Source organism: Vicugna pacos, chromosome 10, assembly GCF_048564905.1.
Source record: "Vicugna pacos chromosome 10, VicPac4, whole genome shotgun sequence".
Lineage (NCBI taxonomy): Eukaryota > Metazoa > Chordata > Mammalia > Artiodactyla > Camelidae > Vicugna > Vicugna pacos.
The window spans coordinates 37,655,090-37,668,273 of NC_132996.1; positions in this window are offsets into that span (position 1 = coordinate 37,655,090).

Genomic DNA, 13,184 nt, shown 5'->3' on the forward strand with positions numbered 1-13,184 from the left:
TCCTGAGTGACCACCATGTGGAAATTTATAAACTAACCTTTTGGAGATAAAGGACACCAGATGATTTAGGATGCATGGCCCAATTGTTAACAAAAGAATAATGGTCACAAGTTAAATTTTTCCTACAAATGATGGTATCCAGGTCTTTTGCTGTAGGCACGAGTGTGCCCTGATGTCGAGGCTCACTGCGGGGGCTGGACCTCCCTGGTCACACTTCTGTGGTTTTTCTGCAGAGAAGCGTCGGGTCAGAGAGAGGTTCACATGAGTAGACAGGGGTCCGTTGCCCCAGGTTGTCTCTCTGGAGCTTGGGGCCCGGGGCTCTCTTCTCTCGAGTGTCGTGTGCCCGCAGTGGTCCCTGCAGCATCGGGGCAGAATGGCTGGTTAGGATCACCCAGTGGGGTCTGGTCCAAGTATGAGTGAGCTGACCTTGCGGGCTGCCGGTTTTCCAGGAGTTTAGTTTCACCCCGGCTCCCGGCTGGAAGGGGTGAAGGGCAGCACCTGGTTACCATGCTCTGTGAGGGCTTTCCTGGCTTCTCCCACCTGGGGGGCGTACTTGAGTCGCTCCATTTCCAGGGCGGTAAAGTGTCCCTCCTCTCAGGCTTGGGGAATGGGTCCACCATTCATGAGTTCAAACGTGCTTTAACTTATCCCTTGAGGATAGCTGTGTGGGGAACAGGGCAGTTGGGAGTAACTTAAACCTGTTTTCTTGAGTCTTCTGAAGTAGCTTGGCTAAGGTTTGTTTTATGGGCTCCCCAGTGATGGGGGTCTTCAGGCTGAGTGCAAGTTCCATTTTATGCCCAGTGCTTGTTATCCATTTTGTCACTTGAGACACAAATGCCAGGCCATTGTCACCTTGTAGCGATCCTGGGAGCCCAAACCTGGGGATTGTGTCTTAGGAATACTTTAGTCACTGTGGCTGCCATTTCAGTTTTAGTGGGGGGAACGCTTCTGCCCACCCTGAAAACGTGTCCACAGGCACCAAGAGATAACTGGTCTCCTACATCTATAGTGAAGCCTCATTTTCAGCCTTTGTCTAATTCTTCCTCTGTGTAGACTGGGGAATAATTGGATGGATCTGGCCTTCGAGGCATGAGAGGTAGTTGCCAGGTTACTGGTTCTAGGGCTGCCCTCCTGACAGTTGCGTCTGCCTTATTTTTTCATTAATTTATTATCTGTGCATCCCCCTTTTTGGTGACCACTACATGGAATCACTACCACCTTTTTTTGCAAGCTATACTGCTTCTAAGAGCTTCAATGTTTAAGCCGTGTTTCACCTATTTATTCTCTGCTGTAAGAATACCCCTTTCCTTCCAAATAGCCCCATGTACATGTAGGATAGCATATGCATACTGAGAATTCGTGTAAACGTTTTGGATCTTCCCCGTCCCAAGCTCTAAGGTTTAGGTGAGGGGTATCAGCTCCGCCTTTTGGACAGAAGTCCCTGAGGGTAGGCTTCTTGTTTCTATGATTTGGGTCTGGGATTTTACTGCATATCCTGCTGGTCTTTTTTTCCTGTTTCATAAAACTTCTCCTGTCTGTGAACCATACTTCTTCGGGATTTGGAATAGGCTCACTTCTGAGGTCAGAATAGATGGAGTGGCTGGAATAGATCGTGTTTATGGTTGCTGTACAGTCGTGCTCCAGGAGCCCCGTTTCTGTGGGTAGCAGCATGGCGAGATTTAGCCTATGACAGATTTGTATGGTAGCTCCTGGGTTGTCTAAAACCATAGTCTGAAATTGAATAAACCTTCTGAGGATAGCCATTCTATTCCCTTAGAACTTACTAAAGCCTGAACCTGGTGCGGAGCCCATATGGTGATTGGCTGACCAAACGTTAACTTTTCAGCCTTCTTTAGCAGGGTTGTAGTAGCTGCTACCACTCATAGGCCATCCCTTAGTGGTTTGATCTAATGTTTAGAGAAATAAGCAACTACTTGAGTAAGAGGTCCCAGTTTTTGAGCTAATACCCAAAGGGTGATTCCCCTTCTCCCATGAATGTAAAGGTCAGAGGGTTTAACTAAATCTGGGAGGGACAGGACAGAGGCCTGAAGTAATTGCTTTTTCAGTTCCTGAAAGGCCCCTACACATTCTGAATTCCATACAAAAGGATCATCATCCTTTCCTTTCAACTTTTTATATAGAGGCCATAGGCCACAGTTAGGGATCCATATGTGGCAACACTGGCCTCCTCAGGAAACCCATAAGCTGTCTTTTAGTTTTAGGAGAGGCAAGGGTGCATATTACTTCTTTTCTTTCCTGGGGTAGGCTTCTCTTACCTTCTGTGGGAATGAAGCCTGTGTAGGTCACCCTACTTTGTGATATTTGGGTCTTTCTTGGACACCTTATATCCTTTATCAGCTAGGTAGTTCATGGTGGCTACAGTATTTTTGTCAGAGGCCTCCTTAGTAGGGCTGGTGACCAGAACATCTGGTTCCCTCCTTCAGATGTAGATCTCTTAAGACTTTGGCTAATGTTTCCCCAGAGATGGTGGGGGAAGTTTTTAACCCTTGGGGCAGGACTATCCAGCAGTATTGTTTTGTTGCACGTTTGGGTCCTGTCACTCAAAAGCAAGTATTTCTTGTGACACTGGGCTAATGGAATACAGAAAAAGGCATCTTTTAAATCTAATACATAATTCCAAGTCCTGGTGGGTGGTAGAGTTGCCAGTGGGGTGTAGGGTTTAGGGACTACTGGATATATATTGCTGACTGAAATAAATGCGCAGGCTAAAAGTTAAGAGTTATGTTTTATTTGGCTAGAGGACTCTAGCCGGGATGACAGCCTCTCAGATCGCTTTGAGGGACTGCTCCAAAGAGGTAGGGGAGGAGCTAGGATATATAGGAGCTTTACAACAAAGACTGGGTAGTTGGAACAATAAAAGATTGCTTGTTATCTAAAGAAAACCAGGCATCTCAAGTTAAAGAATTTAGTGCTTTTCTATGTACAGGAGGAAGCAAACATTTGGGCTCACTGAATTCATTCCTTTGACAAGCACCTAGCTATCTAGCGCCAGTATCCTGTCCTTTCTTATTCTGAGTCCGCTCAGAGTGCATCATTGTGAGTGGCTGCAGAGGCTGGGCTGCAGGCCTGTCCTCACTGGGCGGTGGCGGCAGCCGCTGATGACTTGGTTTCAGCATTCTTTGTTTACTGATATGGTTGCAGTATTTTCATTCACAATATCCGGTGTGGCTTCACTGCCTGAGGTCCTGTATCATCTGGTATTCCCCACTGGGTTTCTCTGTGGGGAAATGGGGATATTACAGGCTGATTGGCATGGTCTAATAAGGCTCTGGTCACTTAGGCCCTGATGACCAGTGCCCAACAAGGTGTCCCGACAGTGAGACTGTTTTCTATTGGGCCATGTATGTTCCGGTTCTAGGTGGACTATCACAGGACTGGCTCCTGCAGCTCATCCCACCTGTCCCTGGGCCCAGACCTGGGGATTTACGCCAGGAAGCTTGACTTGCTCTGTCTGGGGAAGTTTGTCCTTAGTCATTAACATTATCATCTTGTACCCCTTGTCTAGGGGAACACCATCTCCAGTTTGTCTCACATTAGGGGGATAGTAGCCCTCAATCTATGTAAGATATCTCTTCCTAGCAGGGGTGTAAGGCATATGGGAACATATGGGAAGGGATGAGTGAACATGTGTTTGTCTGACTTACATTCTGATGGCTCTATGAATGCCTGTTCTTGGGCCTTCCCTGATCCTCCCATAATTTTACAACTCTTGTGACTAAGTTTGCCTGATCTGGTGTTCAGAACCCAATAAAGTGGCACCGGTGTGAATAGAATTTGACGGGCTTTCCCCCATATCCAATGTCAGCTTATTCCAGTTGACAGGTTCTTTCCTGCTGTCTGGGTTTCCTTTAGAATCCTGTTTTTATAGTGAGTCAGCCTGTGTCTTCCACCCCATTCTCCATTGTCTTGGTAATCCCAGTTGGGTTTGTTATCTGGGACTGTTTGATTCCCTGATCTGAAAAATATCATGACTTGTACTCTTGGACTTTTGTAAAGACTGTGGCCTTTTCTTCCCTACTTAGGAGTACATTGAGGAGGCTCTGGATGTCAGCCGAGGTGGGATCATGGCTCTGAAAGATTCCCCTAATCAGATTCAGAAACCCCTTGGGATTTTCCCTCAACCCCTTACTATGACTTTTCCAGTTATACGGAGCAGAAGTGGTAAATGGGATGGTTACCTGGCTGGATGAGCCTTCTTTCTCCATCGATGACTCATCTCAAAAGGAGTACTTTTCCTGGGGGGTTATTGGACCCTGGCTGGTCATTAGTCCTGTTTTATGTACTTCCTGGACTGAGTTCTGGGGAAGGGAGCTGGTATGGAGGGACCCTCTTGAGTCTGTGGCCCAAATCAGAACATATGAAGGAAGGAGGCAGGGAGGGAGCAGTAGGAGGAGGGCTGGGGAGGATACCAAGAAGGTCCTTGGGGGAGGGTCAGGGACTGGCATTATCTCAGTGGAGGAGAGTTCACATTCCTTTTGAAGACTTTTTCTCTGATATAAGGCCATAAGAAAAACTGGAAATAAGGAATTTCATCCCATTTCTTTTGTCTGTGACATAGCAGGTTCAGTTGTAAAATGGTGCTGTAATTTAGAGACCCATTTATGGGCTAACTTTTCCCATCTCCCAGCCAGTGTTGGGGCCAGGCTGTGTTATGTAGGAAGATTAAATGTTTTGGGGTCAGGGGGTGATACCCAAAAACTTCCAGCTCTGCAGGATGCACCCTAATGGACTGTCCTTCCATTTGGTGGATGTTTGGTTCCCCATACCTTAGGTGTTCTGTTTTGGATTTATTTCCAACTATGGGGGATGAGGGGGACAGTTATATTGATTTGTCAGTACACAAATGCCACAATATTTGACCCAAATAAGATTTTCATTTGGGAAATTTGGAACCAGAGCCAAACTATTTCCTCAAAAGATGAAAATAGAAGGTGTCCAAATGGCATGGACTCTGATATAACTGAGGGTCCCCCTTGAATTAGTAATGGCCGGTGCTTGAGATAGTTAATCCCCTCTCAGTCAGAATATCCTACAGGAGATTAAACAGGACTGCCTTCAGGCCAGAGCAGTTTTGGCATGTTAGTTCCTGACCAACTTGGTCCCTTAGGAAATGGCACAGCTGTCAGAGGCAGGGGTCTTCCCTTTCCTCTCCTCAGCCAAAATGGAGTTTTCAGACTTCCCACCAGGTGAGAGCTAAAAGCACGAGGGATTCCCGTGAGATCTGCTCCAGATCGCTGAGGCAGCTGGTATTCTTCTGTGTTGATTCTGGGAGGAGAGCGTGTGGAACCTGGTCGATAAAAAAATCACCCAAGGTTTGCCTTACAAGCAGAATGGGGAGAAGAGGTCGGGTGGTGGATGTTTCCTGGTCTTGCCAGCCGCTCACAGGGCTTCCTGATAATAGGGTTCCTGATCTTGCAAGTGGCTCACAGGGCTCCTTAGCCCATTTCAGAGAAACTAGCCCTGACTGGAAGAGGCCATGTCACCTGTCATGTATTCACCTTGGGACCCTTTCACACTCGGGTGCCCCCAGTGCCTTTTCTGAACTTGGATCAAGCATCCCTGTTCCATTTTGTCAGGAGTCCTCATTACTTTGGCCTTCCCCTAGTCTTGCCTTTTGGCTCACAAGGCTGTCCACTTTCCTTTTCTAAACTGAAAGTGATTATGGTGAATGCTACCATTGATTCCTGGAGGTCGGTTGGTGAGGAGGGCAGAAGCCCTGGTGTGGCCACTACTGCCTTGTACAGGGCTCAGGAGGACAGTACGAGTGGCAAGATAATGGGCAAGACGCTGTGGCTCCCTTTTGTTCACAGGTCTGCACTGTCCCCAGGCGTCCAGTGGTGTGGGAACGCCAGCCAGAGGCTGTGGGCAGACATGTGTGTTTCAGTCTCTAATCCCCAGTGATACCACAGTGTGATCCCCTCAAAGGGTGCAGTCCAGATGACTCAGAGTTACACTGTGCATGCACCACACCACACCTGGGCAGGGTTGCTCTGAATTTGGCTGAAGGCTGCTGCTATTCTACTCCGTCAGTGTACTCAAAGATCAGAGGCAATCATCCTCACACACACCTCCAAAAGCCTCTGTTGTCCTCCTGCTGAGGCCAGCCTGGAGCTTAGTGGGTAGACGCAGATAAAAAGGCCATGGTCTATCCGTTTGCAGCTGCCAAAAATTTTGCTGCCAACCCTCCTGAGCCCAACCTCAATAAGGTTCTGCCCAGTGTCATTTGAGCCAATAGAATGAGACCGAGTTTGGTTCAGAAGCAAAGGAAGGCTTTGTTCTTTGATGAAAAAATGGAGGGGTGCGAGCTCACACTCCGGAGCACTCGATCTTCCCGGAAGGCTGTTGCCAGGGCTGCTTTATGGGGTTCTTGTCAGCGGGCTTGTAAGTCAGGCGCAGCTGGGCTCCAGATCTCAGTGCCGGGCGCAGCATCTCTGCATGTGGTCCCCTGCCTGATGTGTCAGGTGTAGCCATTTTGCACTGGGCACTGTGGTCTGAAGGGCTGGGTGCAAGGCTTCTGCACGCGGCACCCTATGAGCAAGTGAAACTAGACTAAGCACAAAGGAAAAGAAAAAAGCTATACTTCATTTTATTACCCAGATTCTATTTCCTGGGAATGGTTAATGGGCTTTGCTGGTGACAAAGGCACTTTATCACAAGATCTCCTAAGACCTTCTTCTAACAAGTTGAACAACATCTGGACTAGAGCAAAACATCTGGTACCCACAGTTCCCAGGTGGTTCAGATAATTTGAATTCACAATTTGCAGTTTTTGAGCTACATCATACAGACTAGTGGAGTGGTGCAGCTGAGAAGGACTGTAGTAGTGTTGCCGATAGATGCAACCGGTGTTCCAGGTTCTTGTCCCGTCCCAGAAAGAATTCAGAGACAAGACTTAGAGGTTAAAAAAGCTAAAGTGAGCATTTATTAAAGGATATATAGTACACTCTCAGGGGAGAGCGGGCAGACTCAGGTGAGCGGCTGCCCTGAGTTTCTTTGGCAAGTTAGCTACATAGGGTGTGAAAATGAATGGGCGGAATATTCACTGGGGAGGGAAGGGTTTGGGGTCATATTCCCTGATTATCACCCCACCTCCACCTTCCCAAAGGGAGGAGAGATTTTTGTCCTTATTTAGTCTGAATCGGAAGTGTCATGGCGTCGGTGCATGATGGGTACTTCTGATTTGCAAGGCTAATTTTATTGAAATGAGGGCATAATGAGCAAAAGGTTACATTTGGACACTAGAAATTCCTGCTTTTTCTCACCTTTCTTTGCTCTTCTCCAGGCCACTTGTCATCCCAAAAGGCATAATCCCTTATCAGCCCCAAGGTTCCTGCTTTTCTTTCTCTGCCCAAGGATCCCTGCTGCTTACATGATGTGTGGTTTTCTGCATTTGGCCTGTGCCCCTCCTATCTGCCCAATTCCTGCCATTTGGTCTGTGTCCCCCTTTCTCTGCTCATATCTAGCTATCTGCCTGCTCTAACAGTTGGGCTGAGAGTCCTGGTTTCTCACCATGGTCCTGTCCCTGACCTGCCTTACACCCTGCATGGATAGGCCCCTTCTCTGGCCCCAGCCTCACTGCTCTACAATGAGGGGCATGGAGGAGATGCTTTCTGAGGATCCTTCTACCTCTGACAAGCTGAAGTTCTTAATTTACTGAGGCCCAGGCTCCTTGGTTCTGGGAAGGCTTTGGACTGAGGCAACTGTTTTGTTTTCTCTTTTCTTATTTATTTAATTCTATTTTTAAAATGAGAATAATATCCCTGAGAATCTACATCTCACTTCCAAGAGTGAGTGTCTGCCCTCAAACTGATACCACTTTTGGAGCTTTTACTCTGTATTCTTTGTCAGAGAGCAGTCAACCCAATTCTACTTGGAACCTCATGGCAGCAAACTCCATGGGATGGAAAAAGCATTTTCCTTGCCTGTTTCATCTGGTTCAGGCCCTGGAGGACTCAGGGGCGTCTGTGAGTCTGCCTTAGGACATGCCTATTTACGTTGCTGATTTCTCCTTGGAAGTGATTGCAAATAACCTCTAAATGCCTTAGTGAGTATCCTCTCCAATCCCTCCTCCCCACAGCACAGCCCCCCTCCTCCCTACCCCACAAATGAGTATTGTGCAGCAATGAGGGATGCTGACTGCACCTCCATGTTTGTGGGTGCCCACATTTGCCCAGAATAGAGGCATGTGTGCTGGTGAGCTGAAGTAGCTAGGGATAAACATTAAGGGAGCCATTTTTCTAGGCATTTCTTAGGAAGATTTCCTCCTGTCCATTTAGGAGAGGCAGCTGGTGGTATGGCTTATACCAGAAAACATTTTTGTAAATGCATTCTGCAAATTGTGGAGACCAAGTTCCCCAGGAGCAGAGGCCATGGCTAATGAGGCCAAACAAGTCCCATGTCTATTAAACACTCCCAGGATGAGTTTGCAGTAGCAGTCTAGCCAATGCTGACTGAATAGTTAGAAGACCAGGAAAGTACGGTGATTCAGGCTTCTCAACACCTTCCCTAGATGGTTCAGTGGTCAGACCTCCCCCGAGTTCACAGGCTACCCTTGCCACTCAGACTTGGTACCCACTTGCAACTGAATACCAACTCACATTTATGCTTTCATTTTTTTTTAATTTGAAAACATTTTTACTGAGTAAGTTTGGCATATAATCTTATGTAAGTTTAAGGTGTACAGTGTGTTACTTTGATATATTTATATATATAATATGGTACTGGTGTAGCAATATTATATATTAAATGTTAACTATAATACAATATTATTGTCTGTGTTATGCTGTGCATTAGCTCTCTGTGGCTTATTTACTACTGATTACAAGTTTGTAAACTTAAACATCATCACTTTTATCCACTGCCTTCCATTCCCTATCCCCTGACCACCGTTTTACTCTTTTTTTTTTCACAAGTTTAACTTTCTTAGATTTCATATATAAGTGGTACCATGCAGTACCTGTCTTCCAACTAACATTTAATGAGCACTTCTGTGCACAACACTTTACCAGATCACTTCACTTATCCACACCTGTGAGGCAGGCATTATTATTCCACTTATAGATGAGGACACTAAGATTTGGAGCTACAACTAAAGTCACTCAGTTAGTGGCAGAGCGTGGGTGGTCTGATTCAAGGGGCTGATTGAGGTGCTTGGAACGTGCATCACCTAACCAAAGGCAGCTGCCTCAGTGAGCTCCCTCATGGGTCCCCACAGGAGAGATGTGCCTCAGGACCGCAGAGCAGAGTGAAGCCACAGGAGAACCCTTGATTAGGAAGGGGTCCAAAGAATGTCCAACTGAATGGGGAGTTTGGGGTCAAAGCAGTTCTGTTTTCAAATCTGCCTCATAGAGAGCAAATCATTTTTCTTTTTAGTTAAAAACATTTCCCATCTATTCTGATTTCCCTGATTTTCATTTTTAATTTTATTCCTTTTATTCAGGAGTAAGTAAGCTGGTGATTTACCTGTTTCATGATTATTTTCCCCCAAAGAAATGGCTCTAGGATTTATTTGTTAATTCAATTTCTAGTCTATTTTCTAATTTATTGTTTTCTGTTTTTATTTTATTAGTTCCTTCTATTTTTCTTAAGATTATTTCATTTTATTTTTAACTTCTTCAATTCATTGTTTAATTCTTTCAGTTTCATTTTTATTTAATAATACAAGTTTTTTGACTGTGTGTCTTTCTATATGCACTGTTTTGGCTGCATTACATAGGTTCCAGTATGTAGAGATTTCATGATTGTTCATTCATTGAATAACCTGAATTTATTGAGAGCCTACTTTGTGCCAGATACTCTACTAGTGGATGGAGATAAGACCTTGAAGTCACTGCCCTCAAGGAGTTAATTCAAATGGGGAAAATAACATGGCTAAGTAAAGAAAATAATGTCAGACAATGATAGGTGCTATGAATAAAATAAAGCGGAGGGAGAGTGATAGAGGAGGTGGTATTATAAAAAGAATGTTGAGGAAAGGGCTCTTTGATAAGCTGATAGTTGAGTAAATACCTGGAAAAAGTGAGGAATCAACATGAGAGGGAGTAACATCTCCGGCAGAGGAAATAGCACCTGCAAATGCTCTGATGCAGGAACATACTTGGTGTGTTCTGGGATCGCCAAGGAGAACAGTGTGACAGAAAACATTTAGCGGAGAGTGGATGGAGAAGGCTGGAGGTATGCAGGAGCCGGATCATGTGCATCGTTATAAGTCTTGGCAGGGACTTGGGATCTCATTGTAAGCAGGATAGGATTTTGAGCATGGGAATGATGTGATCTAACTTATGGCTATTGATTATTTTATTGACAATTAGCTTTACCTGAGGTATAAAACTCACCCAATTTAAGTGAACAGTGTCATGAATTTTGACATATATATACAGTGGTATAAACATAATCAATATATAGAACACTTTCCATACCTTGGAAAGTTTCCTTGTGCCCTTGTGCCATCAGTCCCTGTTGCCACGCCAAGGCTCAGACAACCTGTCGTCTGCTTTCAATGACTATAGTTTTACATTTTCTAAAATTTCATAAAAATTGATCACTTTCGTGTCTGACTTCTTTCACTTAGCGTAATACTTCTGAGATTTGTCCATGTTATGTTATGTAATGCTATGATATATACGTCATGTATCAGTAGTTTGTTCTTTTTATTGCTGAGAAACATCCTCATTGTATGGATATACCATAATATGTTTATCTGCTTACCAGTTGATGGTGATTTCAGGTTTTTGGTTATTATGAATAAAGCTTCTATGAACATTGGCCTTTGTGTGGACATATATTTTCATTTCTCATAGGGAAATACAAAGAGGAGTATTGCTGAGTCATGTAGTAAGTGCATACTTAAACTGCTGAACTGTTTTCCAAAGTGCCTGCATCTTTTTGCATTCCCACCAGCAGTTTGTGAGAATTCTAGTTGTTCTACATCCTAACATTTTGTATGTCTTTCTAATTTTAGTCGTACTAGATGGTAGTGAGTATGTTTGTATCTCATGCTTTTACTTTGCATTTCCCTAATGACTAATTATGTTGAGCATCTTTTCATGTGCTTATTTGTCATTCATATCTTCTCTGGTAAAGTGTCTGTTCAAGTATCTTACCTATTATTTTACTGGTTGTTTTCCTTATTAAAAGTTCTAAGAGCTCTTTGTATGTTCTGATATAAGTCCTTTATCAGACATGTGATTTGCAGATGTTTTCTCCCAGTCTGTGAATTATCTTTCCATTTTCTTTACAGTACCGCCCCAAAAGGAAGAGTTTTAAGGTTTAAATGTAGCTGAAGTACAATTTATTGTTTTTTTTTCTTTTACGTTTTGTGCTTTTTATGTTCTAAGAAATATTTGCCTACCCCAAGGTCACAGAGATTTTTCTGCTTTGTTTTCTTTCAAAAGTTTTGTAGTTTTAGCTTTGACGTTTAGATGATCCAGTTCTTGTTACTTGTGTGTGTGTGTACAACGTGAGGTAAAGGTTGAGTTTATTTTCTCCTTTTCCTCTTCCTCCCACCACCCCTCCCACTCTCCTTCCTCACCTTCTTCTTCACATGGGGAAATCCAGTTGTTCCACCAGTAAAAAAACTATGTTTCTTCATTGAAATACTTTCACATACTTATAAAAAATAAATTGAGGATATCTGTGAGCTTTTTTATTTTTTTGGACTCTGTTCTATTCCACTGATTTAGATGTCTATTTTTATGCCATTGTACCAATGTCCTGATGACTATAATTTTACAGTAAGTTTTGAAGTCAGGGAGTCTAGGTCCTCCAATTTTATTCTTCACTTTAAAAATTGTTTTGGCTAATTTGGGTCCTTTGCATTTTCATATGCATTTTAGAATCAGCTTGCATAGATTTATATTTAAAAACATGCAGATTTTATTGGGACTACTTTGAGTATATAGATAAATTGGAGGAGAATTTACATTTTAACACTCTTGATTCTTCTGATCAATGAATATGGTGTAATTTGTCATCCAGTTTGGTCTTTACTTTAAGTAATGTTTTATAGTTTTCTCTACACAGATATATTAAATATATCTTGTTAAATTTACCTCTAAGTTTTTGTGGTTTTGTTGTTATTGTTATATTGCTTTTTGTTTCAATTCCCAAGTATTCATTTCTGGTGTATAGAAATCCAACTGATTTTTGTATAATGATCTCGTATCCTGCAACTTTGAAAAACTCACTATTTTCAGTGGCTTTTTGGGGGTAGATTCCTTGGATTATCTGCACAGATAACCATCTATGGTTAGGCTTTGGCTACGAACTCCAGGAAAACTTAGAACAGAAGCAGTACAAACAGATGTCGTTGCCTTATTCCTGATCTTGGGGGAGTAGGTTTAGTTTTTTCCATTGAATCCTATGCTAGGTCTGGGTATTTCCAATGAGCCTTTTGTCTAGTTTGCTGAGTGTAATGGACTGAATATTTATGTCTCCCCTGAAATTCATATGTTGAAATCCTAACCCTTAGTGCTATGATATTAGGGTGTGGGGCCTTTGGGAAGTGATTAGATTATGAGGGCAGGTCCTTCATGAATGGGATTAGTGCCCTTATAAAGCAGATGCTAGAGAGCTCCCTTTCCCCTTTCACCATATTAGCACACAGGGAGAAGAAGGTCACCTAGGAACCAGGAAGCAGGCCCTCAACAGATACCAAATCTGCTGGTGCCCTGATCTTGGACTTCCCAGCCTCTAGAACTATGAGAAATAAATGTTTGTTACTCCTAGTGATGGGAAAAGTGACGGTGGTGGAATATCGAAAGGCATTAACATTTAGCAAGCATCTGTTATGTGCCCAGATCTGAGAAATATATATTATCTCATTCAGTCATTTCAAAAATGCTATGAGGCAGACATTTAGAGATGAGGAAATGGAGGCTTAGAGGGTTGAAGTTACTTTTCTAAGCCTATACGTAATTCATTCTGAGGGTGGTGTGATTTCAGAGACTACTCTTTTTAATACTAAAATGGAATACAGAAGCAACAGAAAAAAATAGAACAAAACTAAGCACTTTTTTTTGTGTGTGTGAGAAATTCTGTATGCTAGTCTCCTGAAGTAGCTTATGGTATATCTATTCACAGGTTATTAAAAAGGTCTTTGTTCAAAAGGCTTCTTGTCCTAATGACTGCTTTGCTACTAATAGATTATGTTCTGTTCCCAGCAC